Source organism: Aphelocoma coerulescens, chromosome 2 (genome assembly GCF_041296385.1).
Source record: "Aphelocoma coerulescens isolate FSJ_1873_10779 chromosome 2, UR_Acoe_1.0, whole genome shotgun sequence".
Lineage (NCBI taxonomy): Eukaryota > Metazoa > Chordata > Aves > Passeriformes > Corvidae > Aphelocoma > Aphelocoma coerulescens.
In genome coordinates, this window is record NC_091015.1 from 886,816 (window position 1) to 907,461 (window position 20,646).

General features: G+C 50.4%; 1 protein-coding gene across 2 annotated transcripts in view; it reads right to left on the reverse strand.

The window, feature by feature from the left end:
* MAP4 (microtubule associated protein 4) overlaps positions 1–20,646 on the reverse strand; it is a 156,751-nt gene that overhangs the window by 113,895 nt on the left and 22,210 nt on the right. The window contains exons 2-3 of one of the 2 annotated variants that reach the window (XM_069006128.1): positions 14,010–14,062; positions 13,331–13,388 (exon numbers count right to left, since the gene is read on the reverse strand). The gene's annotated coding sequence lies outside the window, so the exon portion shown is untranslated. The remainder of the gene's footprint in view (positions 1–13,330; positions 13,389–14,009; positions 14,063–20,646) is intronic. The other variant, XM_069006127.1, reaches the window with a different exon arrangement.

Genomic DNA, 20,646 nt, shown 5'->3' on the forward strand with positions numbered 1-20,646 from the left:
GAACAACTTCCCAGAGCCATCATCCCACTCACCACCCTCTGCAAAGGGAGGCAAATCAAAACCTGCATGAGTCACAGCCTCCAGCTCCCCATCCAGGGAAGAGTGGAATTTATTTCCTCAACTTTGTGCTTCCATTTTGCAGCTCCCCTGACTGCTCAGTTGTGTTCCTGCCTCCGGGCACGCACAGGCTTGGAATTTCAAGTTATAATCAGTCTGACCCAGATTTTGTGTGTCTTGTCTGAAGGCTGAGGAAGAGGAAAGTGGGCACAGGGATGCTGCCAAAAAAACCCCAACCTTGAAAGCCTGCAAACTGTCCAAACAGAATCATACTCAGTGGGGGACACTGCTATACTTCCCTGGGATTTCTGGCAGAGGGAATGATGGCTTTTCCCAGAGGAGCACCCCCAGGTACCAGTTCCAGCCCTGCAGTGACAGTGACACAGCATTCCAGCCCGCTCCAGAGCCCTGCCAGGCTCCTGGCAGGAATCCATGGCTCCATCCTGCTCCAAACAGGCTGGACTCGGCCTCTGGCCCAGCAACCTTCCTGCCAGAGAGGGAAGAGAAATCTCTCCCAAGCAGGAGGAACAGTGAAGTAACACTTCCTCGCTTTTGCTGGTTTAAAAGAGACTCTGATGCCCAGATTTATGAGAAGCACGGCCACTATTCCATCAGATCCACTTGCCCCTTTAAAATTAGCTCCTAACTCCATCCCGAATGAAATGCCTGGCTGGAAGAAACAGGGACAGCTTGGTCATAATTCCCATTTCTCCTGGGTAAGTCAGGTTGCTTTTCTTAGCTGGAGCTGTTGGGAGCACTCGGCTGTGGCTGCTGAGGCGTGAGGAAACAGGAGAGCAGAGATCTGCTAAGTCATCCTCCTTCCCAGAGTCCTGGAATCTGTGGAAAGGGTTTCTGCATCCATCCTTCCAGAGGAGAGGACACAGCGACCACTCGAGTCGCTGACGTTCCTTACAATCCACAGCTGGGCACAAAAATCTATGACCCAACTGAATTTTTAAAATTTTTTTGGCACAGTCTAAACCCATGGGATTCACTTATTTATTGTTTTAAACACAGCAAGAGCTCTGCTGTGTGGCTGTTTCTGGAGTCACAGGAAAATCCCACAAATCACCAGAAGCTTCTTAGAGGCAAAGAGATGGAGGGTGAGAGATCTTTAATAAAATCTTTCCAACACTTACAATCACTCTCAGCTCAAGTGCTGGAAAAAGCAGCCTCAGAATGGGTGTCCTGGATTCCAGAATTTGGGAATCAATTCCCCAAGGACTCCCTGAAGTGCAGGTGCCACCCTCTGCCCCCGGCAAAGTCTCTGGTTCTTTGGGATGCTCCAGACCTGTTGGAGCAGCCCAAGTACCCCATGGCACCATCAAACCAGGGTTAATTAGGAGATTCCAGATATTTCCACAGCAGAATCAAACACCAAATTTCAACTTGGAGGTGCTGCTGAAACCAGAGTGAGCTGGCAGCTTCCTCAGAGCTCCTGGGAGAGCAGACAGGGAGGCAGCACACCAAATATTCCTGATTTCTAGTGCATGTTTGGACTTCCAGCAAATCAGGATTTCAGGGAGAGTCACAGAGCCACCATTCTCCTTCAGACAATCCATAAACACAGCAAGAGATTTTTCCAGCTGTTATTTACAGGGCATAAGTGATTGCTGCCCTCCTGTGTGAGGGACAAGGGACAAGGCAGGACCAGAGGAGGCAGATCTGGGGACAAAGAGAGTGGGTTTGGGTGCAAGGGGGGCAGGTTTGAGGCATTTGGTGATTTTAAGCTTGGACTCCTGAAACAGACAAAGCACTTGTGGAGTTGTTTCCCTCCTCAGCACAAACTCCCCAAGCCTTCTGGCTCACTTTAATTACTCAGAATAAATTCAGCCAGCCGCAGAGGCTCCAAGCTCCTACACAAAACCAGCCAGAAACACACAAGTGACGGGGAAACAGTTCCTACTATTGCCTCCACGAGGGAACACAAGGACAGCACAGCTATTTCCACTCGGGAATCCCAGATTCCCCCTTGCAGGGCCTAAAGGGGCTCCAGGAGAGCTGCAGAGGGACTGGGGACAAGGCCTGGAGGGACAGGACACAGGGAATGGCTTCCCAGTGCCAGAGGGCAGCGATGGATGGGAGATTGGGAATTGGGAATTGCTGGCTGGGAGGGTGGGGAGGGGCTGGGCTGGAATTGCCAGAGCAGCTGTGGCTGCCCCTGGATCCCTGGCAGTGCCCAAGGCCAGGCTGGACATTGGGGCTTGGAGCAGCCTGGGACAGTGGGAGGTGTCCCTGCCCATGGCAGGGGTGGCACTGGATGATCCTTAAGGTTCTTTCCAGCCCAAACCAGGCTGGGATTCCAGGATTCCAACCATGAAATAGCCCTGAAGGCTTCATGCAGATCCCAGTGCCTTCCACAATCCCTTTATGGCCATACAGCAGACAATAAACAGGAAGTTTTATGTTCTCACTTCAGATGGGTTTAATGAAGTTTCAACACGATCCCAAAGTCGAGGCAGAGCTTCAGCCCTGATTGCTTCCTCCTCCCACTGTCTGCTCCCAGCCACTTCCTCTCCCATCTCCTCCTTCCACATCTCGGCTCAGGAAGAACCTCTCCCTCAGCCTCTGGCTCTGCCTGCTGCTCCCACCTGGCCTTCCAGGAGTGGGGAAACCTGAGGCTCCTCCAGGGAGCGTGCAGGAGATGCTGGGGCTGGGGGGCTGAATTCCCTGCCACGGGAATGCCAGATCTGCAATAAACCAGGAGCAACTGCCGGAGCAGAATGGGAACAGCCACAGTGAGGCCGTGGAAATGTGACAGGGAAGGTCACTGGGACAAACCGAGCTCTGGCTGGCCAGGGCCAGTTCTTTTTCACAGGTCATACTTCAGCTCTTCTGAGTTAAAACTTTAACGTTTCAAAGTCGATTGCTTGAAGTGCAATTTGTCCACTTAATGATGTCTTGTAAGCCTTTCCACAATCCTGGGGTTTATTCAGGATGTCCAAGAGTGTCCATCAATTTGCAGGGTTTCATTCCTTGGGGAATGAGCCATTTCTCTGCTTCAAGCATTATTTTTGCTGTTATTAGTACTGCAAATAAACCCAACTTGCTGCATCCAAGTCCTTAATGATGATTTCTGCTCCATAATCAGAAACATTTTCATCAGCTGCATTTCCCTTAGGAAAGCACTGATAAAGCCAACGAGCCATGCCTTCCCCATCATCAATTATTCAGAAGCCACGTGAATTAGCAGAGCCAGGCAGCAGACAGTCTCCCAGCATTCCTGCCTCGTTGGGAATGTTAAAAAGATCCTCTCAATTTCTGGAGATTTGAGGCAACTTCTATTTTCTTCCTGCCTTGCAGCCACTCGTGGCTTGGAGAGCTCACACTTCATGGAATGATAAAGTCTCCAAGGATAACCAGGCAGAAATCCCACAGCAGCCAGAGGCAAGTTGTAAAACAAGCTCCTCTCTCCACGTGTGGAGCTCCTGCTCACTGTCAGCTCAAAAGCCATAACTGAAGGTGGCCTGAAGGCTGCCAGGCCAGCATTTCCCAGCTTTACTACAGCAGTTCCCACCTGCTTTTCATATTCACTAACACTAAAATTATCTGTACTTGATTCAAAAAAAAAAAAAGGAACATTTTTTCCTTTAACATACAGGGACTTCAAAGGGAAGTGCAGGATCAGAAGGGCATCCAGGGGAGGCAACAGCAACCAGCATGACTCAAGGCTACAGCTGATATGGGGGTGTCAGTCAAAGGTTAGACTCGATGATCTCAGGGGTCTTTTTCCACCTTCAAGATTCTGTGAATCTGCAGAGTGCATCCAAGGAATGTCACACAATCCCTGCACTGCACGAAGGAAAAGCTCCCAACACCCATAAAGCTGCACTGGAGCTGCAAGACTGTGGTAGGAACTATGGCAACCCCAAACCCTGAAGGGACAATGCCCATTTACAGCTGAACAACCCCACAGTGACATGGCTGCTCCAGGGCAGAGGTCCTGCCCCAGGAGGATGTTTTCCAAGGAATTCAGCCTTACGCCAGCGGGGACGGATCGATGCCCCACGCAGCCTCTCAGCTTTGCACCTGCCCCTACAATGAGCTCTTCAAAGAGGAGCTCAAGGCTCTGCACTGCTCGCTCCAAACACAACCTGTGCCCCAGCCAGAACACGCTTTACAGGGAGCCTGGTCCTTGAGGGAGCTGGGGCACTCCAGCATTTACCTTGGCTGTAATTCCGCACCGGAATCGATCTCACCACAGGCCTCACCAGAGAGAGGTCTCTGGCGATCCCAGCACAGGCCAAAACCCGCCAGCAGCCAAAGGCTCTGCCATCTGCTGCTTCCCATCTTGCTGTCAATGCATCCCACAGAGCATTCCCTTCCAAACACCCGCAGCACGGCCCCACGCAGCCGGGATTCCGGTGAGGAATCACCTGCACAGGTGGGAACTGCCCTGCACATTCCATCAGGCTGCATTAAACATTTCCCTCTCCCACAGCACAGCTGCCTGGAGAGAACCAATGCCATCATTCCCAGGTACTATGGAAGGCTCCAGATCCCTACACAATGGGTTCACTGCGGCCAGGGCTGTCATTGGCAGAGGAAAGGGAACAGAGAAATAAATACTGGTACTTCAGGACTTCGAGGAATTCCAGTGGCAGGTAACGTGAATGTAACATGTCCCTTATTAACATCTTTTCAACTCAGTATAAGCAGTTTGAAAATAAAGTCTACATTCTGCACTTATGCAAAATAAAAGTAATTAGCTGGAGCCAGATCTCTGTCAAAGATCAAGGCAGAAGGAATATCCAAATGCAAGAGAACCAGGGAGAATTCCTGTTTGAGCGTGTCTAAATACACATATACGTGTGCAGGCACCTGGTATCATAGAATGGTATCCCAGGATGCTTTGGGTTGGAGGGACCTTAAGGATCATCCAGTGTCACCCCTGCCGTGGGCAGGGACACCTCCCACTGTCCCAGGCTGCTCCCAGCCCCAATGTCCAGCCTGGCCTTGGGCACTGCCAGGGATCCAGGGGCAGCCACAGCTGCTCTGGCCACCCTGTGCCAGGGCCTGCCCAGCCTCCCAGCAGCTCCCAGCCAGGCCTCTGGAACTCGGCATTTCCATGGCACAGATCCCCCTGTTTGATCTCAGTTCAGCCCTGTGTTCAGCTGCACTGAGAACTCTGCAAACTCTCATTTCAGACTCTCACCTGTAGGTTTTCCATCAGTTCCCTTCTGGCCTTCCTTGAGGTTCCCCTCAGCTCAGGGTGAGGATGTCAGCTCTGCAGAACCTGTCTTTCCTCAGGGGGTAACACCAAGCACGGGCTCCAGAAGGAGCTGCTGGGAGCTCCCGGCACGAAGCACGAGCCTGTTTGATCAGGGCACTCCACGGCAACTCCTGCTGCTCTCAGGCTTTGGAGAGCCAGGCTCTGCCCATACAACTCGAGACAGAAACTCCAGATACCCAAGAGAGCAACCCTACTGCATTCCTGGGAATTACGCTGCTGCGATTGCTCTGCACTTGTCCAAAAGCCTGAGGGGTGTTTTGCAATTTCCCTGTGGAAGGGAGGGCTGGAGAGGCAGCACCAGAGAGGCAGCACAGCTCCATGACAGGGCCCTGAGCCAGCTCCCAAACCCTCCAGTGACACCAGACTGATCATCAGAGCTGCCCAAAGCCACCAAACTGACAGAGGGAGCTGAAAATAAACTTGTTCAAACTCCCCTCCTGTCCCAATCCCTGGAAGGACAACAAACAGAAGGAAGCCCACCTGAAGCAGCCTGGAGCGTTCAGAGAAGCGCTCCTGGAACCAAAGCAGACTTTGAGTAAGGAGGGATGCTGGAAAGGGGGAGGCTCACGCAGGGAGAGGGCCGGACGCCAGCACAGCCACAACTGGACAAAAACCAGAGCTGGGAGGCTTTAGGAATGTCAGGCTGAGGAGAGGAAGAGTGATACAACTGCAAAGAGTCACCCCAGCAGCCCATTTCCAGCCCTGACTCCACTTCAGCTGCACCCATTCCCAAAAAAGATCCGTACTCGTGCCTGCAAAGAGCGTTTTACTGCTGGTAATTATGCCTGAGATGAGATAAGAGCACACCAACCTCCTGCACCGATTCCCTCCCTTTGGGCAATTTCGGTGCCATTAAGCACTCAGCAGGACTGGGTAAGACTGTCCAAGTTGGATTGCTCCATCCAGAGCTGTACCCTTTCCAAGCTGATAAAAAGTCACATTAATAAACTTGCCTTAAGTTACAGAGAGAGATGCTCTGCCAGAGCAGCTTCACTGGGAGGACAAGAATAACTTTCCTCTAAGCCCCAGCAGGGATTAGGGACTCTAGAAGGTGGGGATTAATGCTCTTGGCTGGCCTTCAAAACAGCCACATGGAAGATGAGTTCATAGATAATAACTGTGAGGGACTTTCAAGCGTTGAGGTGTGCACAGGCCTACAAGCGGTGAAGTAAGAGACCTAAAAAGGACTCCAAAAATAATAAATATTTATCTAAGAAATAAAGAGACTCTGCCCACCTTCTGCCCAAAGTTTTAGCTCCAAAATGGCCTATTCTTTAACAGCTTTGAAAACCCAGCTCCCCAGAGCCCAGCTTGGCTGCTGGCCTCCACTGCCTCGCAGCAGAGGGGATTTCGTGCGCTGCTTCCCCGGAGAGGCAGCACCAAATAAGGAGAGTTTCATCAATCATGGGGAAAGAGTCTCCTCTTTTCTCCTGGCACAGGGAAGGAGAAGTGGGGGCAGGGTAGGAAAGGGCTGTTTGCAAAGCACTTTCTCTGGAGGATGCTGGGCTGAGCCCCAGCCCAAGCAGCTGCTCCCGTCAGCTGCTTTCCTTTAATAGCACCCGGCCCAGGGAGGAGCCTGGATCCCACCTCCCTCCCAGAGCAAAGCCACAACACAAGGGCTGCCTGGCTCTGCCCAGAGAGATCCTTCTCCTCCTGGAAGCAAGGGAAGGATGGCACATCACTGACAGAGTGCATCGCCCAACACTTCTCATCTTTACCTCCTCTTTTCGTTCTTCTTCCTGCAACATCACCTCACTGCCACAGCCTGGAAATGACACAAGTGCACAAAATGGGAGACGTTTCACTACAAAAGCTCACCTCAGTCCCTCAGCCCTCGTGCCAGCTCCCCTAAATTCATCCTGTTCCATGTTTGTCTTATGTACATGTCTCCCAGAACAATAGATTTTGTTCTCACGTGAGAATTTGGGTGTTGGTTTCTAAGATGGGATGAAAACTGTGCAGCACAAACACTGGAAGGACAAAACCAGAGATGAGAATGAGTTCAAGTCATGATGAGAGAAAAAAATGCAGAGGTTTAGTCCAGCCTAATTATAGTTTGAGTACCACTGTGCAGGCCCTCAGTGCCTTCATCAACTCAAAGTTTTGCCTTTATGTATATATAATAATATATAAATATGTGTATGTACACATCTGAGAGCGTAGGAGGGAAAGCAAGGCCAGAGAGGATGAATTCTGAAATTAAGTTGGGGATCAGGCACAGGCTGCACTCAGTCTTGAAGGTCTTTTCCAACCTCAATGATTCCATGACTGTGATGCCCACAGGACAGGCTGGATGCCATCCTCTGCAAGCAAACTGACTCTGAGTGCCCTGAATCAGCACCTGCACCAGTGCACTAAAAAACAAGATAAAATCTGGGCAAGGAACAGAAACCATCCCAGGTCACGGGGAGCAGCAGCCACAGCCATGAAAAGAGAAGGCAGCTCCTCTGGCAGCCAGGACACACCACCTCTGCTTCCAGCCACTCCACTTCCACACAGGCCCCACTCCTTCCCCTGCATGGAATAATTCCAGTTGTGTCTGTGACTGTAGTACAGCAGCTACTTCACTTTTAATTAAAATAAGCCCTTCTCTTGACAACATAATTCCAGAGCGCCAGAACCTGCCCATCAGGACACAGGGCTGGAAGCTTCCACGTGAGAAAGTCGAGTGGAGAATCGTTTTCATTCATGACAACGCAGCACCAGCCTGGTGTTCCAGAGGGGTGGCACAGCAAACCTGGCAATGCTTTTTCAAGGGGATTTGTCAAGAGAAAACAATGTTTTAAAGCTTTCAAACACTGCTGGAAGGTCAAAAAGCTTTGGAAGAATGAAACAAAGCGTTTCTATACCAAGAAATGAGTTTTAGCTATTTGAAAATTCTCCAAGATCTTGGATACAGTGAGTGAGGGACTTTATGGACTCATCAGGTGCCTCAGAGGATCGTGGCTTTTGCAAACTCCCAGAAATGCCCCCAGAGGAACCTGGAAATGGAACAGACACGTTCCACATACCATGCACGAGCACCTCCCCACTTGGTCCACAGGGGTTTTCAGGCCAGGAACAAAACTCCCTCTTTTTCTGAGGAGGCTACTTGGGTGCTCAGAAATTCATGGAGAACTGAAGTCCCTAAGCACATTTAGGGTGGGAGCAGAAAACACCCGGAAGGCTCCAAGCTGTGGAGCCTGTTCCTGACTCTGTTAAGAACAGCTTTGGGATATCCCTGTTCCTTAATTAAGGACAGCTCTGGGACATCCCTGTTCCTTAATTAAGGACAGCTCTGGGATATCCCTGTTCCTTACTCTCCTCACCCTGTTAAGGACACCTCTGGGATCGCCCCTGTTCCTTACCCTGTTAAGGACAGCTCTGGGATATCCCAGTCTGCCTTTACACACTGGTGTGCCACTGGAACACGCTTAGAAAGGGCCTTTTTGCACCACCTTCAGCAATTCAATGTATGGATTTTGTTCATGCCAGGGCAACTCCACAATAGATGTAACGGAGATTAAACACATTCCACGTTAATAGGAATTACCTCTAAGTAGGGATATTGTGCCTACACACACGTGAGAAAGGCAAAAGCTGAAATCCTTTTAAACCAAGGTAGAAGCCTTTAGCTTTAAAAGTGCTGAGCACACTCGGGCCCCTCTGCAGGCAGAGCTGAACCTTTCGCCTACAACAGCTCAGGAAAGGATTTGTTGGAAGCTTGGGAAGCAAAAACTGCCTGCCTGTGATCCACGGGAGAGGGGCACTCCTGGTGCTAATGGAACAGCTCCCAAGGACGAGGAGAATGAGAACTGAGCTTCAGAACGGGGTGTGAGGTGGGGGAAGGCCCAGTGAGTCACCCCAAAGCTCCCCAGGGCAGAACTCAGGATGCTCTGAGGGACCAGGGGGCAATTCACAGCTCCAGTGCTAGTGCAGAGAGGGACCTTCTCCCTCAGCGAGGGAATTCCTGGGAAGATGAATTAGCTCAGCATCCCTCGGTGCCCGAGCCAGACCAGGGCCCACGAGGCAGCATCACCACACTTGTGCAGCAGTCCAGCACCTCCCGTGCTACCCAGGGGAGGGACATCAAAGGTACAGCTACAGAGAAGTGCCTGAAAACAGAGAAATGCCTGTCAATGGCACATTCAGCAGGATTTCATCTGGAGGGAACTCTGCTGGACCACAGGTTCAGCAGGAACGTTCCCACCTCCTTCAACAGGGGACGCATCAGGTTCTTGGTTGATAAAGCCAGCACGCTCTGAAAGCACAGTGTCATCCTCAGCATGAGGAACGCTGAAGGTCCAGGCCAGACCCTCCTGTGGCCTTGCAGCTTATCCCCTTAGCCACAGGGATGCCAGCCCAGCCCTTAAGCTGCTGCTGTTATTCCCTCCCAGCACAACCCGTTAATTCTCCCCAGGCAGGGGGACACTCCTGCTCTCACGTGATGTTTATTCTTAGAGAGGATCCCGGGGATTTTTCTTTAGCTGGTTCAGCCCCACAGCTGGCCCAGGGCCGGAAGAGCATCACTGAACTCCTCAGCAGTGACAAGGGAACAGCCTAAGTGTGGTGCAGGCACACTGCTGGCATTTACCGTGGCAGGTTAGGCAAGAAAGGCCTGGCTAACTGAAGAGAAATAACTCTGCCCTGAAAGTTGTTCCTGCCATGCAAAGTTCATGACAGACTCAGTGAAAAAAGCAGATGACGGGCACAGAGCGAGGCCAAGTGACTGCTCACATCCAACAGCTGAGCCCAATTCCCCCCCAGCGAGGCAAAAGAACAAATTCTACATGGGAGCCCTTCTGTTATCCTGACCTGGTTTTAAGGACAAAATTCCTGCTGGCTGAGAGATCAACCAACATTAGCTCCTAGTGACCAGCTACACCCAGCACAACCACACTTGGACAGCAACTCTCAGAAACAGCTGCAAACTTAAGGCTGTGAGACTCAGGTCGGTGAAGGCTCCAATTCTTTTAGTTTTTCTTCTAGGAAACGTGCTCAAATGTTGCAAGCAGAAGAATGCAGTCTTAGTTCAAGGAGAATGGTGCCTGTGTGGCTTATCTGGTTAAAAAGTGGGATGTGCTGTTAGGCAGGAGCTTGGGAAAATGCCAAGAGGAGCCCCAGCACGAGGCCTTGTGTCAGCTCTTGGTCTCAAGGAGAGACTTGTCTCTCTTTGCTCTCTCTGAGATCTGGTGGGGTGGCAGCAGGGGGAAGAACAGTCCTTTCTGCAATGAATTAAGGCAGCAGAACAGCTTCCCCCTCCCCAAGTGCATGCAGGAAGGCAGGGGGAGGAAGGGAGGAGCTGCTGCAGCCCAACCACCATTGTATTTACATTTCCGTGCTCCTGATAAACACATTCAAGGGTGCTGGAAAACAAGCTTAGCTTAGAAAACAAAAGCTGAGATTTCATGAAAGAAAAGAGCAATAAAAGACATTCCAGGTGTCCCTGCAGTGTTATCAGGCACGGTCTGGTGGTTTCTTTAGAGAATGATTCACTTTCTTATCAAAGGTAGGGCTGCAGCATCCAGTGCCACACTGAGGTGCACTTGGACACAGCAATTCCCTTCCAAATGGGAAAAAGAGGAGATTAAATAAATAAATAAATATTCAGCATAGCACTGAAAAAAAAAAAACCCAACCACCTTTTTTGATTTTAATTAAGGGTTCATCCTACATCACTTGAAGAAAATAAAACCTTAAGTGCTAAAGTGACTCAGAATCCTCAAATCCCTGAATGGTTTGGGTTGCAAGGGACCTCAAAGCCCATCCCGTTCCACCCCATTCCACGGGCAGGGACACCTCCCACTGTCCCAGGCTGCTCCAAGCCCTGACCCATCTGGCCTTGGGCACTGCCAGGGATCCAGAGGCAGCCCCAGCTTCTCTGGGCACCCTCTGCCAGGGCCTCCCACCCAATAAAACTGACCCTAAAGATGTGGGTTTGTGCGTGTTTCTTCCCAGTCAGAGCCGCTACACAACAAAGGAGAAATTCATCCAGCAGGTAACGTTTTCAGAAGGGTCTTTTCCCCCCCTGTACACGTGGCACCAACAATAACCCAGTGAAGATCCAGGTGCCACAATCATGGTCAGTGTCTGCAGTTTAAGAGGGGTGACCAAACATTCCCCTGTGCTCGGCCGGAGGAGCTCACAATGGAATAAGCAGGAAGAACTCAGGTATTCCTGAGGGACAATCCAAGATAACAGGTTCAGGTTTGTAAAGAACCCAGGACATTCCTCAGCCAGCTCATCCAACCAGGACCAGCCAGTGCCCAGCTCCCAGCAAGGCCTCCTCCCTCCTGCCTGCTCTCCCAGCTTCCCAGAGGATGTTGGGGAGGAAGCTGCCTTTATTCATCCACGCACTCAATGAGCATGGATTAAATATTCCCGGATAAATTACTCCAGGAAGCAATTTAATTGCTCAGTGCAGCCTGTGGGAAACACCTGGTTGGTTTCCATGTCCTGAAACCACGAACAACAAATGTGGAGCGGTACATGGATCCCTGGGACTCCAGGAGGCAGCTTCCACCGGAACTCCCAGTTTTGGACAATGGAGAAACGCAAGGAGGGAAATCCTAACGGCAAAGTCACCCCCTTACACAAGCTGGGAGGTACAACACGACCTGTCAGAGTTCAAGGGGTGCCTGGAGAATGCTCTCAGTTATGGGATTTAGTTTTAGGTGGTCCTGCAAGGAGCAGGGAATTGGACTCGATGATCCCTAAGGGTCCCTTCCAACTGCAGATATTCCATGAAGTCTGAGGTCAAGTCCAGACATCCCAGGAGCCTGGCAGACCTTCAGACCACACTGGTCCAAGCCAAGAGAGGCAGAAAAGAGGAAAATTAAAACCCACTCAAGACTGGCAGGTGAAGGAAGGAAAACACAGAGCTCTCCCATTCCTCCATCACCTTCCCCATCCGGCTTCTCCCTGAGGAGGAGGTGACACCCCCACCTCCCGTGACCTCTGCAGGTCCACTGAGGCCACGGGCACAAGCACGTGGGGCACTCTGGGCACAGCCCCCCCCCTCCAGCCCACCCAGGGGAGATAAGCCATCTTCCTTGGCTTCTCTTCAAGTGGCTTTGAGACAACGACTTAAGATGGTCTGGCTGGCGGCCACAGCCCCAGGACTGACAGCAGGAGCTGGGAATGCCCCAGGGAGCCTGGGCCCAGCCCCTGCAGCAGTGGAGCATCTTCCAGCCCCTTCATGAACAGGGAGCCTCTTCCAGTCCCACCCCTGAACAGGGACACAGGAGCCTCTTCCAGTCCCACCCTGACAGGAGCGTCAGCCCCCTGACAATAAAGGACTCTGCACCTACGACCTTATCTCTGCATCTGCCATCTAAGGATGCTGAGCAAAAAGGCACCTGAGGAACAGTTTTATCCCATAACTAAGTTCTAGGAGACATGTGAGGCTCCTGTCAGTTCCAGGAGATCACAGTGCATAGAGCTGGTGATATAAAACAAGGTGTTATGAGCTAAATCCATGTGACTCCTCTGCACTCCTCACAGCCAAGGGTCACTGGATGTATCAGCACTGCCAGTAGCAGCTCAGGACTTTTTTAAAGGAAAAGGCAGATGGATGGATCAAACCCTGAGGAAAACAGCAGACATTCCTCTCAGGACTCAAAGACATAACCAGCATTTGAGAACAATCCCAGACTGCTCTGCAGAAGATACCTGGGTCTCTGAGTCCATACAAATATCAGGAATAAATCGTAATTCCTTCCCCAAACCACATTATGTGAGCACCAGCACCTCAAACATCCCAACTGCATCCCAAACGACAGCCAGGATAAAAAACCTGGATGATCCGCTGCTCCCAATTCCTAACAAATCAAATCAGACTTGTTTTTCTTGGCCTAGTTTACCCATTCTAATCTTTTGTAGTCCTCTTACTCTGATAAAAAGAAGATTTGAGTGACCAAGTTAAACAAGATGTGAGCATTTGCAACAGAAAAGCCAAGGAAAGAAGGTCCAGGTGGCCAGAAAGGACAAGCCTTGAGTTCCACACCAGCCCTCTGTTATCCCAAACAGAACCCCAGGAATATTTGAAACTTTAATAAATACCTGAAAGGCTGGAGCCCCTCTGCTCTGGAGCCAGGCTGGGACAGCTGGGAATGTTCCCCTGGAGAAGGGAAGGACACAGGGAGAGCTCTGAGCCCCTGGCAGGGCCTAAAGGGGCTCCAGGAGAGCTGGAGAGGGACTGGGGACAAGGCATGGAGGGACAGGACACAGGGAATGGCTTCCCAGTGCCAGAGGGCAGCAATGGATGGGAGATTGGGAATTGGGAATTGCTGGCTGGGAGGGTGGGGAGGGGCTGGGCTGGAATTGCCAGAGCAGCTGTGGCTGCCCCTGGATCCCTGGCAGTGCCCAAGGCCAGGCTGGACATTGGGGCTTGGAGCAGCCTGGGACAGTGGGAGGTGTCCCTGCCCATGGCAGGGGGGGCACTGGATGGACTTTAAGGTCCCTTCCCAGCCAAACCTTTCTGATTCTATCTGGAAGGACTCTAACTGGAAGGGTGTAAAAAGAGCAGCGATGAGAAGGTTTAACAGAACAGAATGGAAAGGTGAGTGCATTCCACACATGTCTGCTCCACAGAAGTTCCCAGAGGCAGAACGCCCATTTCAGATCTCTGGATGGTCGCTGCGATTCCCAGCATGGCTGCTTTGGTGTGCACGCAGCTGTAGCCAACCTCTGCTTTTGAATTAGAGATTTAGTGTTGGGTCATTAGAAAATCAGTTCCTACCTCACGAGCAGGTGTTCCCTGGGCAGGTACTTCAGTCCTCACAAACTGCTTATCTGCAAGACACAAAGCAGAAGGAAGCGTGTGATCACAGAGTCCTGGGATGGCAGGGAATTAGGGATGCTGGGACATGAGTGGTGTCACTCAGAATTAAGCAAAACTCGGGAGATTTTGCTGCAGTCCCCCTCCAGTGATCCAGGCAGCTTTCCTCAGTGCCCTCAGCAGGAATAAGATCAGTGCCAGACTCTGCTCAGTGGTGCCAGTGACAGGACAAGGAGCAGTGGCCACAAACCAAAACACAACAAGTTCCAGCTCAGCAGGAGGAAGAGCCTCTTTCCATGGAGGGGGGGCAGAGCCCTGGAACAGCTGCCCAGGGGGGCCTGGAGTCTCCCTCTCCAGAGGGATCCCAAACCCCCCTGGACACGTTCCTGTGTCACCTGCTCCAGGTGCCCCTGCCCGGGCAGGGGTTGGACTGGATGGGCTCCAGAGGTCCCCTCACATTCCAACCATCCTGTGATTGCTGTTTCCCATCAACACTTGCTCAAGCCGTTTAGGATATTCCATGAAAACTGTGAGTGACTTTTCCCTCGTTACACACCCTAATAGGTTGCCCCAAACACAGCATTAAAGCTGAATTAATCCAGGCTGATCAGGACATCCCTGCCCTAAGTGGCATTTCAGGTGCTCAATGAATGGCTTAAGAGCTCACAGGGCCCCTGTCAGTCCCTGTCACACCTGCCCAGCCACCTGTGACAGCCACATTCGAGTCACGAGCCCACCTTTATCTGCTCCAGCTGCTTTCCCTACGTTTGCCATGATTCCAGTGCAGCTGCTCCCACCAGCTTTACCTGGGAACCATCTCCTGACCTGGGTGTCGTGTACCAAATTTTTCTACCCAATATTTTACATTCTGTTGATAATGTTTCTTCATTGTGATGCAGACACAGCTGTTAAAAAAAAAGATTCTATCCCAATAATTACTCCTTACAGCCCCCCTTACAGAAGAGAATATAAACTGAGCCACAGAGTTAAAGTATTTCAATCCATATGGAGAAATAAATGTCCAGCTTGTTCTCCACCACTGCAAGTCATCCAGCCAATCCCACAGGAAAACACCACCTCAGTACCTGCTCAGCAGTCAGACAGAAACACTAATCCATGTTCCTCTCCCCACAGATGGGCATTTCGTGTTCCAGGGAAGTAAAATGCCAGAGCTTTTAGCTGAATGAGGAAATAGCCTGGTGAAAAGTGTCATTTTAGCTTTAGTAAAGCGATGAAGCACTCAGGAGTGAGAAAAACCTTCCAGAAGAGCCCTGCTGCCTTCAGAAGGGCTGGGAAGGGGAGTTACCACACTACTTAAGGAATGGAGGAATATCCTGTGCAGGATTTAGCTGCACGAGGTGCCCAGTGTCAGCTCCTGCTTGTGTGGTAACACTGACGCTGCCCTTCCCCACGGAGGAAACTCTGCTAGCACACACCACAAACCCACAGCTCCCTTCTCCACATCGGCACTTGCAGGTGAACCACCCTGAGAAACTGGGACATCAGGGTCCTTCTCTGCAGCTCCTTCCCACTGAAGAACACCCACATCACTTCCCAAGGCATCACGGCCCAAGGCACAGCCCGACTGGCTGCTCCCTTGAAGTCCATCCCACAGCTCTTGCTGTGATCCACTCTCACACGTGACATTCCAATCTCTTTGCACAGAAACCACTAAAACTTTACCTGATTTGTTAAGAAAAACAACCCTCAGCCCTCTCTTTTCAGACAGAACTGATGAAAATGAGAAGCAGGAGCTCCTTTTTTAGTGCTGCTCCAGTTCAAATGGGGCAGTGCTGAGTCAGCCTGGTAACTGAGACCAAATCTACCACAGGTTCTTGGTCTGAGCAAACCAACTTTTCCTTTGGTAAAGCTCCACCTCTGGTTGCTCTCTAAATTACCCTTGAAGGGCAGAATTCCTGTACTGTGGGGGTTTTAACTGCCCCCGTTGTAAAATTGCTGCTCTTTAAGTTAGGGCATGTTCTCACTGGCAAGCAGAAATGTTAAACATCTGTGCTTCTTACCCCAAATCGAAAGATTTGCTGAAATTGAAGGTGTGGCTGCAAAGGTTTCTTACGTGTGGGGTCTTTAATTAATCTGAGATACTTCACCCCATCCCCTCACACGATAAATTGAGGGAGACTCCGACTGTTCCAGAAGCCTTGCTGAACAGCAGGAAAAACACCATATATCCAGCAAATCCCAACTCGTGACCCGTGTTTAACCAGGACTGTTCTCCATTTTGAAGAAATACTTCTGAGAACGATTTTAATGTGTAGAGATACTTGTCCACGCATTGTGACCCCGATTCTAAGCTCCCAACTTCCTTCCCTCCCCAACACTGTTTTCCCACAAGTGACATGGAAAAGCAGCACCAGGAGGAAAAGCAGAGATCTCACTTACACCACTCCCCAGCTGATCCTGCCTGCTCTATCAGAGAACAGGCACTGCCTGGCCTGCAGACTGTTCATGTTTGCTGTCCCTGTAAGATCCAGTTCCACATCCTGCACCAGTAGTTCTTGTTCCTCAGCTCCTCTGCTTCCCAAGCTCCTCGTCCTGTTAGTACAGAACATTCCAACGGCTTCTCCAGCTTCAGAGATTCCCCTCCCAGAAAAAGTGAATCCCCTGTACCCCATTACCACACTGACTACTGCCAGGTTACCACCCAGTCTCTCACCTGAGAGTTCACCAAACACACCCCATCTGTCATACTACAGTCATACTCCAAGGAGTGCCAAAATCATATCCATATTTCAGGGCAAACATCAACAATTCCCCTCAGGTTTCTGTAATTTTGAAGGTTCTTACTACTTTTAGTAGCACCTACTTACTACTTTTAGTATCACTTTGTCTCTACCAGTTTCCAGTGGCAGCCCTTTGGAGGATGGAGTGAACTCCTGGAGGAGAGCACAGAGCTCATGCTGGTAAGCCACCCAAAAAGGACGAAAGGGAGAGATTCCCCACATGCACCCCGCAAAATGATCATCACTGGACAGTCTCCAGTTCCAAAGATCCAGGACTTTCTGTGTGAGCAGTGATTGTTCCAGCCTCTGTTCACAATGCCAGAGACAGGGAGCAGAAAAATGCTCTGGATTATCCCTCTTATTCCAGCAAGGTGGAATGCACTTCAGTGGCACCGAGTTTGTAACAGGAAGAATGTGCCATTCCCCATATCAGAAGCCCTTATCAGCTCCCTCAAATTCCCTAAACAAGCATCCCAAATTCACGACTGTTTCCTGTGCCCTGCAAGAGAAAGCCCCTCAACCTTTGAGTTTCCTGTTCTCTCACCCTTCAGACTTGGTTTCCAAAGCTCTGGATAAACAGCTCCCTTTAAATAGCTCCCGTCTCCAACACATACAGGGCATGGATATCACTCGACAGGAGAAGCCAAGAGGGGCGTTGCCCATCCTGGCTCCAACATTCCACATGCAAAGCAGTCCCAGGGTGTCGGATGTAGGCTCCAAAGGCAAAGGCTGGTGAACCCTGAGCTAAATATACGCAGTGGCCATGAAGTCCAGACTGGGCAGCTCAGATTTCATCCCTGGCTCTTCCCAGAGGAATACCGCTAACAGCAATACCTACAACAACCTGACAAGGAATCTCAGAACTATGGAATGGTTTGGGGTGGAAAGGACCTTTAAGATCTCATTGCAATCCCTGCCACGGGCAGGGACACCTTCCAGGAGAAGGAAAATTGCCTTTATGGCCACAACCCCCTATGTTGTCTCCTTGCCTGTTCCTGAACTCACCAAGACCCTAAACCAAGGGATTATTCACAAATACATGACGGACTTTTTTCCTTCATGGACACCACTGCCAAATACTTCAATGAATTTTTGTTCAGCATCAAACTCCTGTTCCCACACTGGTATGAGGCATCTCGGATAAAGCTGACAGTAAATCCTAGGAGAAATGGCTGAGGGAGCTGGGAAAGGGACTCAGCCTGGAGCAAAGGAGGCTCCGGGGGGACCTTGTGGCTCTGCACAAGTCCCTGACAGGAGGGGGCAGCCGGGGGGGTCGGGCTCTGCTCCCAGGGAACAGGGACAGGAGGAGAGGGAAAGGCCTCAGGCTGGGCCAGGGCAGGCTCAGGGTGGACACCAGCAGGAATTTCCCCATGGAAAGGGTGCTCAGACATTGCAACTGCCAGGGAGGTTTGGAGTCCCCATCCCTGGAGGTGTCCAAGGAAGGCTTGGATGTGGCACTCAGTGCTCTGGGCTGGTAACACAGTAGGGGTCAGGCACAGGTTGCACTCGATGGCCTTGGAGATCTTTTCCAACCCAATTGATTCTGGGATTTGAAAGAGACTGCTTTTACATTTAATTCCAGGCTTTTGAGTAGAGCTTCTCCCAAGAGAAGTTAAGTTAGACTAATAATTTAAAGAGTCTTCAAAACACAGGATGTAATTCCACTGCACTTGAAGAGTGAATAATTTTCTAGGGAAATATTCATGAACAGCAAGGCAGAGCTCCATGGCAGTCACGCAAGTCCTACTGCTTGGAGAAGGAGATGATCCTCCCCAGTCCCAGGTAGCACAGAGAAGAATGAAGGTCTCCCACTGCAAAGCAAGCAGACACTCTTTGGCAACATCCACATTTCATCCTTATTAGAGAGGACAGACTTTAAAGTAAGAGTCTTCGGCAGCGATTCAGGCTGACAAAGTTAAAACCCAGTGAGGTTCATAAAATCAGACAGGAAATAAGCAGCTGCACAAGCGGGGCTGTTTTTATAGCACCACGGATTTTGGGATGTCAGGAGCAATTTGAAAAAGAGAAACAACATGCAATGACTCTGGGAAGTTGGAGGAGTGACTCATGGGTTGCCATAGTGCCAGTGTCAAGGACCAGCCAAGGACCTTCTTGAAGGGTTCTGGAAGGCTGGGCAGTGCAGCAAGGGCTGCACTCACCTGGGAAGGAAAGTTCCAGAAGCCAGAGCCCTCTGGTTTGTTAGTGCCCAAGAGAGGAACACGGGAAGGGTGGGAGAGTCCATGTCACACACAAAGTACCCCGTGACAGGAGCCTGCAAACACCCAGAGAAGGCCGAGATGAAGGACTTCGACACAAGCGATGCGTAGAAAGATTCAAAGATCTTTCTCAAGTGTCAAAACAAAACAAAATCCTAACATCCAGATTCACACCAAAAAGAAACCCGGCACCAAAACCCAAGGCAGAAATTGCCCTTGGTGAGAATCAGCGAAGCCTGTCCCTGTTCAGCAGAAGCTCAATAAAAAAAGAAAGTGATTTAAGCAAGAGCGAAGTGTCTCTTTTCACAGCTGAAGGACTCTGCTGCTCCCAGGACTGAATTAGCTAAAATTAGCTCTCACAGTTGCATTCTCACCAGCACCTCGAGCCTCCCGTGTGGATGAGTAGTTTTGGTGAAAGCAGCTCTAATTTGGATTCAGAGCATGCAAATTTAAGGAGAATAGTGATTTCTGACCAGCTCCTTCCATGAACACTGATGCATAAAAAACACTGTCTTTCACATTCAAGTTTAATCCTCTTCTGAAATATTTATTTTTGGAACAATTCAGGGAACAGAAAGCCTTCAGCCCAGACGAATTACATCTAAAAATAGAGGGTTTAAGAATTCAGGAATTCTTCCTACTGTTCTGTCTAATCAATACATATCCACTGTACTCCTGTCATCTGCTTTATTTGTCAAAGCACATCCCCACACCCACCCTCTGCCAGCGTTATCCAACCTGCATCTTTTGGGATAGTATAGGCCAGAAACAGCTTTTTTAATGATTTGACATTCATAAAGACTCAGTCGCACACACATTATACAAGGAGCACTAAGAACAGAGTCAAGTCTTGAACTATGAAATCATCATTCAGGGCTGGAGCTCCTCCAGTGCCTGTCCTGCCCTAGCTGGGGGGAACATTAATGAACTCTTTGATGGCAACAAGGAGAAGAAGCAGCTTTCATTATCCAAATGTCACTTGTCCGCTAATGAGAGGCTGCTAAGCCGAATGATGGCCTTCCTGAGATGCCTTCCTGCATCAGGAAGGAATGGGAAGGAGCTCCTCACCAGGAGCTGCAATGTCACAGTTTACAGTGACCAGGAGCGTTCCCACATATAAAATCCTGCTCTCTACACCAGGGTTGCTACATGCAAATGGATCTAAGAATGGCCCTGGTCCATGGCAGCTCTGGAACAGCACCCATCAGTGTCTGGGAGAGGATTTTTGCCCCAGGTCAAAGGCTGCAAGAGGAAATCTCAAATAAAACATCCCAGCACTACCAGAAGTCACCAATCATCACTTAACTCAGTAGCACGAGGGTAGCTGGAGACACCAGACTGTGAGCAGCTCTTACTTAGGTTTTTCTCATATTCACATCACCTCAGTTTCCTGGGAGCTCCAGCAGTCCAGCTCAGCTGCCACTACACAAGAGCAAACCACCAGGAACACCTCCCCAGCCCACGACTGGAACAAACAGGGCCCTATCACTCAGGGCCTTTTTAAAAATCAACATTTCTGCTGGTTTACAAAAGTCTTCTACAAAGTCTCTCAGCCAAGGTGTAACAGGTTGTCCAACATGTCAAACAAGAAGGATCCTTCTGTTACTCACTGCATGCCCACCACACCCAGAGCAGCAGGAG